Source organism: Engystomops pustulosus, chromosome 4 (assembly GCF_040894005.1).
Source record: "Engystomops pustulosus chromosome 4, aEngPut4.maternal, whole genome shotgun sequence".
In the NCBI taxonomy this organism is placed as follows: domain Eukaryota; kingdom Metazoa; phylum Chordata; class Amphibia; order Anura; family Leptodactylidae; genus Engystomops; species Engystomops pustulosus.
Window position 1 is genome coordinate 163904729 of NC_092414.1, and position 11482 is coordinate 163916210.

The window sequence follows — 11482 nt, forward strand, 5'->3', positions numbered from 1 at the left end:
GAATTTATCAGGCAGCATATTGTGGACCCGTTTTCGGAGTGGCGGATCACCACCGGTAGTACACTGGCAAGTCCATACTACAAGAAAAATCAATTACATTGGCGCCTTTAAGGCGTCGGCGTAGTTGATAGGCAGTGTGGTGCAGCACAGAGCACCTTTGCAGGTTGGTGCACATGATGTCTGTGTCATCGACTGACTACTAGTGTGTGTGTAGTAGTATCATCGGGGAGGGGAGGGGGGAGCATTTTCAATTTTTGCCTCAGCCAGCACAATTGCTAGACTCGGCCCTGAGTGAAGGGTGTGTTCACATGTATCAGCTGCCATCAGTTTTTTTTTATCTGCAAATTAGCAACATAACAACTGGTATATGTGATTGTGACCTAAGAAGAGAGGATGTAATAATTACATTCTAATTCAGACGGTCACCTGTCTGAGTTTCTCCATTATCTCATCCTCATTCTGCCATGTTGTGCCTAGAGAGATCTCTACCTTCCCGTCCTTGCAGTGACTACTAGATGTTATCACTTTTCATGTCTGTCTATGACCATTGCTGTCATTATTAGACTATATAAAGATTGCTAACTTTTAGTTGTCAACTTGGCCTGGGCTATACAAAGCCTTTTGTTGTAAAAAAAAAAAAAAAAGATTACTGTAAAAGCGATGGTCAATGACCGCTGTTGTGTCTGTATTAGCTGCTGACCACACTGGACCACTACAGGAGGTAGTGCCTCGTAATATCTATACATCGAGTCTATATGTCTATATTGGAGGCGAAAGGGTGAACACCATAGAGATCCAGGAATAACGCCCTCAGTGTGTGGATGGGTCTACAACCTTCTGATCATTGCACTTACAAGTAGTATCCACATGTTATATCAATTCGGTGTCCTTTTTTCTTTTCTTATACATTTGCTCCCGTCCTCTATGATGATTTCTTATAAGTTTGTGCAACACCCCTGCCAATGCGCATGGCAGAGGAGTGGTTGCGAATAAGCCCCTTGTACCATTCAGTACACCAAGAGGTAATATGCAGCGGTAGATACTCGCCACTATGACTAAGGAGTAACATCCAAAACGCGTCAATGGCTTTCCCGATCCCATGTGCACATGGCTTTTAACTATATGATTAAAAGTTAGGTTTTAATTATGTTTTTCCCAAACATTGTTTGATATTTTTCATTTTTACCTTCGCTGGAGTGCCTGCTTTCCCAATTTTGACTCGGAGCGGCCCGACTCCTTTACTCCGTGCGACTGGTCTGATACGGCAGCTTCTGCAATGTTTGGTGAGCTGAAAATAACATTCTCTTTTCCTAGCGGTAGATACTGCCTGGATAGGCAAGGGTTAATCTGTTTTACTGATGTCATCCAATGATGTTCCACCTTTGTAACTGGAGTGTGATTGGAGAGTGAGACCACTCGACCAGGGGCTGATGAGAAGTGACAGTTAGTTAGTGCTAACAGACAAGTTAGAGAGTTAGTGCTGAGCTCTCACCTCATGAGCAGCTCTTTAGGCCCAGCTCCTGACTGAGGAGCATCACTCCAGAGCACAAGCTCTTACACTGAGTGACCAGAGATAGTGTGTGCCTCACACCTCTAGTGAGCTCACATAGAACAACCAGGACAGAGCTGCAGCTTCCAGCATTGGACACAGCTACATCCCAGCCTGCCCCTGCATCCAGGCTGGTGACCAAACTCCTGAGGTTCACTCTCCAAGATCACTCCCAGTAACCCGACCATTTGTACACAATCATTTGGCCCGTTGTTGCTGTTGGTTCGAATAAAGAACTGTAAGTTATTTTTGCACAACGTTACCTCCGTCTGATCCCTTCTACGGCTGTATCACCATCAAGGGCGCCTCCGTCTATCATCCAGGGACTCGTATTACAGACACTCAGGGGTTGCCCCAGGGAGAACCAGTACATCAGCCTCTCCCTCATCTAATTTCTTGCACACATCACCTGCTGGAGACCTGCCAGGCTGTGGGACAGCCACTCGGGTATTCTGGGCCCCGGCTGCCTCCTGGCCACAAGAGAAAAGGCTAAGCCCCGGTGGGGGATGTTGCATTTGCTTTTTACACAAAAACTTCTTTGGGCATTTATATTTTAAATTAATTTCTAACTTAGATCCAAGCTTTTAATAAATAAATAAATTGAGGGTACAGATACGTAAATCCGAAATCAGGCCACTAAATGAATACAAAAAATACAGTATGTGAATAGGTCGTTCTAGAAGTCCTGAAACATCTGTGTCTTCAAAGAAAATTGAAAATCAAAGTTCTTTAATTATTGAGGCAATATGAAATTAACTGCAATGTGCAAAATCAAAACCTTAGGCCCTTGGAAATCTCCAAAACCACTCATATTATAACATTTTCATACGGCCACACAGGAAAACACGAATGTTGTAAATGATATGTGGTGGGTTTAGATTGTAATGAAAGATTTGTATAAGGGGGTAGAAGATTAAAATCTGACTGTAAATAACAAACAGGGATGAGTTGGCGCAACACTAGACAATTTGTTGTCGCTGGTGATGAAGGTGGTGACCTGCACCCCAAGTTGAATATAGATCCACTAATGGAGCTACTAAAAACGAAATAAAAACAGGAGTACCTGCGCCAAACAATCTAGCAAATGAACAATCTCCTCTATATCTCCATACAAAAACTCATAACATGTATATGTGTGTGAAATGAGCTCTATGATAGATCAGATATATTGGAGTGTGGACAGAAAATAACTGAAGAGCTAAATGGATACCTGGTGGTGGTGGAACCCGGACCTCCTGGTCGACTGTGGATTCAGTTCTCTCGGTGCTGAAGTGCGGAGATATGATAAAATCCACGAATATGGTTATCCAGAAGGGTTTTCACAGGGAGTCCGACTTGAGTTTTCTTAGACTTGAGGATCGCTTGTTTTGCACGTGGAGTAGAGCCCCGGCCGGCAGCTACTGCTCCATACACAGTTCTGTTTGCAATCCGTGTGGTGACGTCACCAGATACGGTAGGTCCAGAAAGACAATCTTCTTCCTACGCGTTTCGAAGGCTGCTGCCTTTTTTCGTCAGGGAATTTGTGTCACTGTGCATATGGTGTGTTTATATAGCGATCACCTGTCTAAGTAGGTATACCAAACAAACCCCTCCTGAAATAGTGAAACCGATCTTTCTACTTATTCTAGTTAAAAACTATTTTATTCAAAACTCAAAATTAAAATTAAAATAGTAGCTAAGTGTGCATTAAAAATGTAAGTGTTCTATATAGACACTACAACTACCTATATACGCAGGTATCGTACATGTTATACTGAAAGGACATACATAGTGGGGCACATTTACTAAGGGTCCGCAGCCGCGAATCTGTCGGGTTTTTCCCGAATATTTCCGCTTTACGCTGTATTTCACGGGATTGTGGCGCACGCGATCGATTTTTGGCGCAATCGCACCGACTTTCGCGCGACAGAAATCTGGGGCCGTGGCCACCGGACAACCCGAAGGATTCGGAAAAACCGCAGAATTTAAAAAGCCATTTGTGTCGCAAGATCAAGCACTCACATACACCAGAAAAAAGCAGGTGAACTTCGGCGGACCTCGGCGCAGCAGCGACACCTGGTGAATATCGGCGCACGGACCTTGGTGAATCCCGGCAGAACCCGAATCAGCGTCGGAGAACCCACCGCTGGATCGCGACTGGACCGGGTAAGTAAATGTGCCCCAGTGTGTCCAAAAGGTTTAAGATTTGTGTTAAGGCACTCATTACAGAAAAGCAAATAGTTCTATCTCCTGGTTTAGCCCTTTGGGTGCTAATGAATCCAGTGACAAGATCCACTTGGTTTCTGTCCGTGACATCTGGGCGATGTAATTTCCTCCCCTCCAACTTGGGTTCACCTTTTCTATAGCGAAAAATTTGGAACCCGCAAATTGTTTCTGGTGGAACAATTTGTAGTGTTTTGATAGAGGGTGTTCTTCTGATCCTTTTATGATGTTTCATCTATGTTCATTGATGCGGTTTTTTAGATTAGATGCCCCTGTAATAAACTCTATGTGGGCCGGACCAAGAGAAAATTAAAAAACCGCATCAATGAACATAGACGAAACATCATAAAAGGATCAGAAGAACTCCAAATTTTTCGCTATAGAAAAGGTGAACCAAAGTTGGAGGGGAGGAAATTACATCGCCCAGATGTCATGGATAGAAACCAAGTGGATCTTCTCACTGGATTCATTAGCACCCAAAGGGCTAAACCAGGAGATAGAACTATTTGCTTTTCTGTAATGAGTGCCTTAACACAAATCTTAAACCTTTTGGACACACTATGTATGTCCTTTCAGTATAACATGTACGATACCTGCGTATATAGGTAGTTGTAGTGTCTATATAGAACACTTACATTTTTAATGCACACTTAGCTACTATTTTAGGAGGGGTTTGTTTGGTATACCTACTTAGACAGGTGATCGCTATATAAACACACCATATGCACAGTGACACAAATTCCCTGACGAAGAAGGCAGCAGCCTTCGAAACGTGTAGGAAGAAGATTGTCTCTCTGGATCTACCGTATCTGGTGACGTCACCACACGGATTGCAAACAGAACTGTGTATGGAGCAGTAGCTGCCGGCCGGGGCTCTACTCCACGTGCAAAACAAGCGATCCTCAAGTCTAAGAAAACTCAAGTCGGACTCCCTGTGAAAACCCTTCTGGATAACCATATTCGTGGATTTTATCATATCTCCGCACTTCAGCACCGAGAGGGACTGAATCCACAGTCGACCAGGAGGTCCGGGTTCCACCACCACCAGGTATCCATTTAGCTCTTCAGTTATTTTCTGTCCACACTCCAATATATCTGATCTATCATAGAGCTCATTTCACACACATATACATGGTATGAGTTTTTGTATGGAGACATAGAGGAGATTGTTTATTTGCTAGATTGTTTGGCGCAGGTACTCCTGTTTTTATTTCAAATCTGACTGTGATATACAGGTGGTCCCCTACTTAAGGACACCCGAGTTACAGACAACCCCTTGTTAAAAACTGACCCCTCAGCCCTCTGTGACCTCTGGTGTTGCTCTCTGAACACTTTACTATAGTCCCAGACTGCAATGTTCGGCTGTAAAGTGTCTGTAATGGAGCTTTATTGATAATCCTTGGCCCCATTATAGCATAACTGCCTGTATACAAAAAGCACTCCCAAATCAAGTGAAAATGGTGGTTTTATTCCTCCTCACACTTATTTCAAATTGTTTAACTTTTTTGACTATGACATATTCATAAAACAATTTAAAGCATAACAGAGATCTAATATAAGTACCTTGTGTTCTTTTTGTATGCTGCTGCTATCTCTATATATGCTTACCACAGTCTAAAAGGAATAGTAGAACACAGGTAGGTTCCTTTGCCATTCAACAAGACAGAACTAGGTTAAATGCATATAAGTAAATATCTGTGCACACAATGAACAGGATCTCCTAGTGCCAGCAGAGCACATAATGCATCTAAATGGCACGTACTTAAAAAAATTCTTCCTTTGGTCATGACAAAGAAGAGTGTTTTGTGTTTATCAAACAGGACCTGAGTATTTTTGTTAAAGATAATTAATAATAAAAAAATAAGCATGTTTGGTATTGACACTTTCATTCAACACAACTAATTTTTTTTATTAAAGTCAGAATAGTATTTTTGGTAACATAGCAAGTTATACATACCACATTACCAAGTTGACAATAAGAAATTTTAAAACTTTTCGCAAAAACTTTCATAACCAAACTAAACTACATCCATAAAGGAAGCCTACCACCGCGGATCTACCTATTAAGGTAGATCCAGTGGTAGGTGCATCTAACGTATGTAAGGATAGCCCTTTTTATGGCTAATCCTTTAGTCCCCTCTATCTTTTGTAAACTTTAATTGGGGAATATGCAAATTTTCTAAAGAGGAGCTGAGGCTACACGGCGCGACTACTCCATGCCCCAGTAGTCTCTTTGATCCTCCTACCAGATAGCTTCAGCGTGCAGCTACGAGGAGCTGCGTGCACTCGTCTGCGAAACTGGAGTTCTGCACATGCGCATAACGCAGGCTGGCGGCTGCGCAATCTAGGCTCCGAAGCTAAGCTACCGCGCATGCGCAGAACTCCGGTTTTGTGCCGTTTTTAGGGCTAATCCTTTAGTCCCCTGTATCTTTTGTAATCTTTAATCAGGGAATATACACATTTACTAAAGAGGCTACTGGCGCGTGGAGTAGCCGGAGTTGAGGCTACACGGCACGGCTACTCCACGCGCCAGTAGCCTCTTTAGTAAATGGGCATATTCCCTGATTAAAGATTACAAAAGATACAGGGGACTAAAGGATTAGCCCTAAAAATGGCTATCCTTACATACATCTACCACCGGATCTACCTATTAAGGTGGTGGTAGCTTTCCTTTAATGGGTAAAAGATGTATTCAATGGATAAGGGATAACTACTGAGTAAGTAACACATTTGTTTTGGGGTACTGTCTGTTTGACGTCATTATTTTGGGAATGGGACGTAATTTGACAGCAGTGTTTTTAGGGGTGCTTTTTTATGGCATTTTGCAGAGAATTACTACAGTGGGTACGTAAAGTATTCAGACCCTTCTAAATTTTTCACTCTTTGTTTCATTGCAGCCAATTGGTAAGATCAAAAAAGTGGAGCCATGGTCTTAGTATATAGGAGTGTGGACTAGGAGATTAATGGTCTTTAGGAGTGCAGCCATAGGAGGTCATGGTGTGCAGGTGTGAAGACATGAGCCATGAGCCTATAGAAGTGGGATTCCAGGGATTCTTGGAGTATGGTACAAGAGGGTCATAGGCCCACATTTATTAAAGTGTTTGAACCAGTTAGAATGTGCCAACTGCTTGCACATTTACTGTCTATATCCCATGTTAAAGGTGCACCAAAAAAATTGGACACTGTCGGAACAGTGCAGAGGGCGCCAGATTCATGAAGAGCGGTCACCAGAAATCATGAATTTGGCGCCCCCTGCACACTACACAAGCAAACTGCATTTAGCGCAGTTTGCACTGTTGTTAGTTAATGTCTCTTTAGGAGTGATGTCTTATCTTCAGGATTACAATTGATAAATATCACTAGGAGATGTTTTATACTTGATCTCCTTTGATAACATTGAACAAGCATCATTATAATTAAACACTTTGAAACCAGATTTGGTCATAGTTTTATTAACACATTCATTAATAGCTGAAACTATACTGTACATTACCCAATGCATTGGCCTGTTTGTGACCCTAGATAAGGAGTTGTCACCTACTTCCTGATCCTATGACTTCAGAGAGGGTGGATAATTGTGCCTTGATTATATATTCTGTTTGTCACCCTTTAGGATGATCGAAGATAAATATAACTCTTAGACGAACAGTAGACCATATAGATTGCAGAATGTCTTTAAGGCCAGCAGTACACAACAGTGTAAATCAGTTGAATGGACTGTACACGGCTGCACTAACTACAATACTCTTTAATAGAACAGTGCCCAAGGAAGTTATTTTAATGGACCATGTGACTGATCTGTTAAAAGTAGAGCATGTCATAGTCAGAACCGTTTATCCCGGAACACTCATAGACAATAGTTAATCAGGATCCATGATAAATGGATGCCAGACTAAACGACCATGAAATACAGACATTAACATTAATTTTTCATGGTCAATTTTGTCTGTACTCATGTGCAGATAGCCCAAGTCCTGCTGTAGACTGTACTTCATAGTATGCTGCAAAGCTAGTTTTCATAGCCTCATTCTATTCTGTCCTTCAGTGTCTAGTCTCATTTTCATCTGCCCTACCTTCTCATTTAAGTGATTGTAATAAGAAAGGAATGTAAATGGTTCTTAAGAATGTCTTCAAACTCTTAAAGACAAATGTCTGCTATGTCATACACAGACAGTTTTACGCGTTGAAACAGAAAAATAGATGTATAAATGGCCCCCCCTTGAATCTTCTGTCTAACAATATAAGATTTTTTAATAGATATTTAGAAAATATATAATTTAATACCTTAGTGTTTCAATTTAACATACATAGGCTTTGCTTTGAGATTGTAGAAAATTTACAATGGAGTATTGTCATTTCTAAAGCGGTGAAACATATCTGTTATACGAAAGATGATGACACAATTTCAGATGAAAAAGCAAATAAAGGTACAGCCTAGACAGACTATATCTATCCAAATACATTATGAATCCATATGCTGTCTTAATGGGCCCTTAAAGTCCTAAAGTCCATAATTCTAACACTGTTGTGTAGCTTAAAGGGAACCTGTCATCAGCAACTGATCTAATAAACCACTACCAGTATACCAGGCCACTGGTGGTTGTCGGCAATCTCACTCCGACAACCACCAGTGGCCTGGCACCAGGTGAGTGTCGTTGTTGGAGCGGACAGCAGCACGGGACACCGGGAGGGCCAAGGGAGGTACCTGCACACACCATATACTCACACAGCACATACACAGCACACTGCACATACACACAGCACATACACACACAAACAACAGATACATAGGGGCCTTCAGGCGGGTGTCTGTAGTGGTGAGAAGGCGGCTGGCCCAGACGGGTAGGCAGTCAGTCGCATTGGACTGGAGGAGCATAGCATTGGGCAGAAGGAGTGGAACGTAGCATCGGGCGGTCGGCCGGCAGGACAGGTGTCAAATAGCAGCACGGCAGTGTGCCGGTGCGGGCCCCTTCCCCCAACGGGCCCGGTTGTTACGCCCCTGATGTGTATGGTAAACCAAAAGTTGTATCCATAATAGCTGGTATTGTTTTGAGCATTATTAAAGAGTAAGGGGCTTGATAATAGACCTTCTAGAGCGAATTGACTTACTCTAGAACCAATTCTTGTAGGATGTAAAGTTATGCATTGACCTACATCTTGTTTTTGTCAGCACTCGTACCTCCATTTTGGCTTTGCAGTACTAAGTGTACCCCTCAGATCATTTCAAGATACTCAAAGAGATAACTGACTGGCTAATAAGACTAATAGTATGTGAATGCTGGATGTCTGACTACTGGACATCACCAAAAACATACAGGTAGGTTGTTTAGATTGTGAGCCCCACGGGGACAGGGACTGATTTGGTATGCATTGTGCAGCGCTGCGTAATCTGTAGGCGCTATATAAATAAAGAATTATTATTATTATCTCTGAATTTCATAATACGCTGTCTTAATATGCTCAACTAAGTGATTCTTTATGCCTCTATAGATGTGTCAGTGATTCAGAAAACATTGGCTGCAGGGACACCTTGTGGCTGATACTCAGTTATCCACTGTGACGGCTCTGAAACACAGAAGATATTTCTTTTCTCATTGAGGAAGGAGAGAGCGACTGCTAATCTGCAGCATAAAATTGCCACATGGAGGATTTTAAAATCTACTGTCAATTTAAAGGAAACCGACCATTTCAAATGGTAGGGGTAAGCTGCAAATGCCGAGCACCAGCTCAGGCTGAGCTGGTGCCGGTGCTTACTTTCGTTAGTGTTATTAACCGCTTTTTCACGGTTTTAACACTTTTTAAAGTTTATAGCAGAAGCTGCTTCGGCGCTGCGTTTTGCACCTTTTTTGGTGCAATTTAGCTGATTAGCGCCCCCAAAAAGGCACAACTCAAGCAAGCACATCTGCCCTACTAAGATAAACTGGGCAAACCCGAGGCAGCAAAAAAATTCTCTGATTTTAAATAACCTGGAGAACAGGGGAAAATAAGGTGCAAAATACTGAAAAAGGTGCAACGAAAGAAAAAGAAAACTTAGATAAATGACCACAAAGACTATAATTTTTGAGGATCCATGAAAAACAGATACCAGACTGGTGCAAAATCAAAAAAACTAAAGCGAATGTGGCACATTTACTTATCTGGTCCCTGCGCGATCCCCGAGGTGCGTTGTCCGACGAGGATAAAGTCTGCCGTGATTCAACAAGACTGTGCGCCCGATATCCTGAATGTGTTGCTTCCCCGATCAGGTCCGCCGGAGTTCACCATCTTCTTTCCAGTGCATGTGAGTGCATGTCTTGCGACACAATTTGAATTTTAAATCCCGCGCTTAGTCCGAATCAGCCGGGTTGTCCGATGGCCATGCTACCCGATTTGTGTCGCATGAAGGTGGGCGCGATTGCGCCAAAATCGAATCCGTGCCAAAACCCCTGTTAAATGTAGCGCAAAGCGGAAATAGTCGGGAAACCCGACGGAAATGCGGTCAGCGGACCCTTAGTAAATGTGCCCCAATGTTTTTCACAGCCTAGATTTGTCATGTCTTTCAACATGTAAACAATGCAAAAGTTTTGATGTTCGTTATCAATCACATACCGATTCAATGAGATCAGGCCAAGCCCCTCACCTAATTCAAAAGCCACGTTAGGCCTATAGAGGTTCAAGGAATTTCAGAGAGGTTCCCCTTTTTCAGCTCGGACATTTCCATAGAAGTCTATTGGAACATGCAATATACAGATGCCACACTAGTGTCATCAGTGTGCCATCCACATTTGTGAATCAGTTGCTATGTGACACAATCAACCTTTAAAGGGAACCTGACACCAGGGACCTAATTTTTCACTAAAGACAGATTGTAAAAGCCCATGACACCTGCAGTGAAAAAATGCCTCTCTGCCTCTTCTAAGCATTTGCATTACAATATAATTGTGTGTTATAACTTACTCTTGCATCCTGACAAAATCCTGGGGTAGTCACAGGGGCTGGACTCTGGTTTGCATGCATTTCAAAATACAACATGTGACCTGTTTGAGCTGCAGGCTGTCTCCATGTTTGTGCTCATGTACAGCCCCACTGATGTCAGGCTGACCAGGCTGTGACCTCTGAGAAGAAGAAGGAAGTGGAGCTAGTCATGAGCACAAAGGTGGGGGTCAAGCTCTGAGGAGTGGGTAACACAGACAAGCCACATGTTGTTTTTTTAAATGCATCCAAACCAAAGTCCATCCCCGGTGACTACCCCAGGATTTTGTCAGGATGCAAGGCAAGTTATAACACACAATTATATTGTAATGCAAATGCTTAGAAAAGGCAGAAAGGTATATTTGCACTGCTGGTGTCATGGGCTTTTACAATCTGTTTTTAGTGAAAAATGAGGTAAAGGTGACAGGTTCCCTTTAAGTGTTTGGGACAAGCTTGTGGCATCACTTGGCATGCATTTTTGCAGATGAAAAATGGAAAGAAACAGATGACATACAGACTATGAGTGGATTGTATCTGACATTTTTGATAAAACTACTGCACCATTTACAGCAGTCTGAAGTCTGTGAACCACATAACGGTTTACAAAGAATTCAGAGCAAGCTATTCAGAGTTTTTTGCTACAATGGGTCCAAAAAGTATTCAGACCCCTTTACATTTTTCATTCATTGCAGCCAATTGGTAAGATCCACTCTGCACCCCTTCTTGACAGAAAAACAGAAATATAGACATTTTTGCTAATTTATTTAATAAAAATAACAG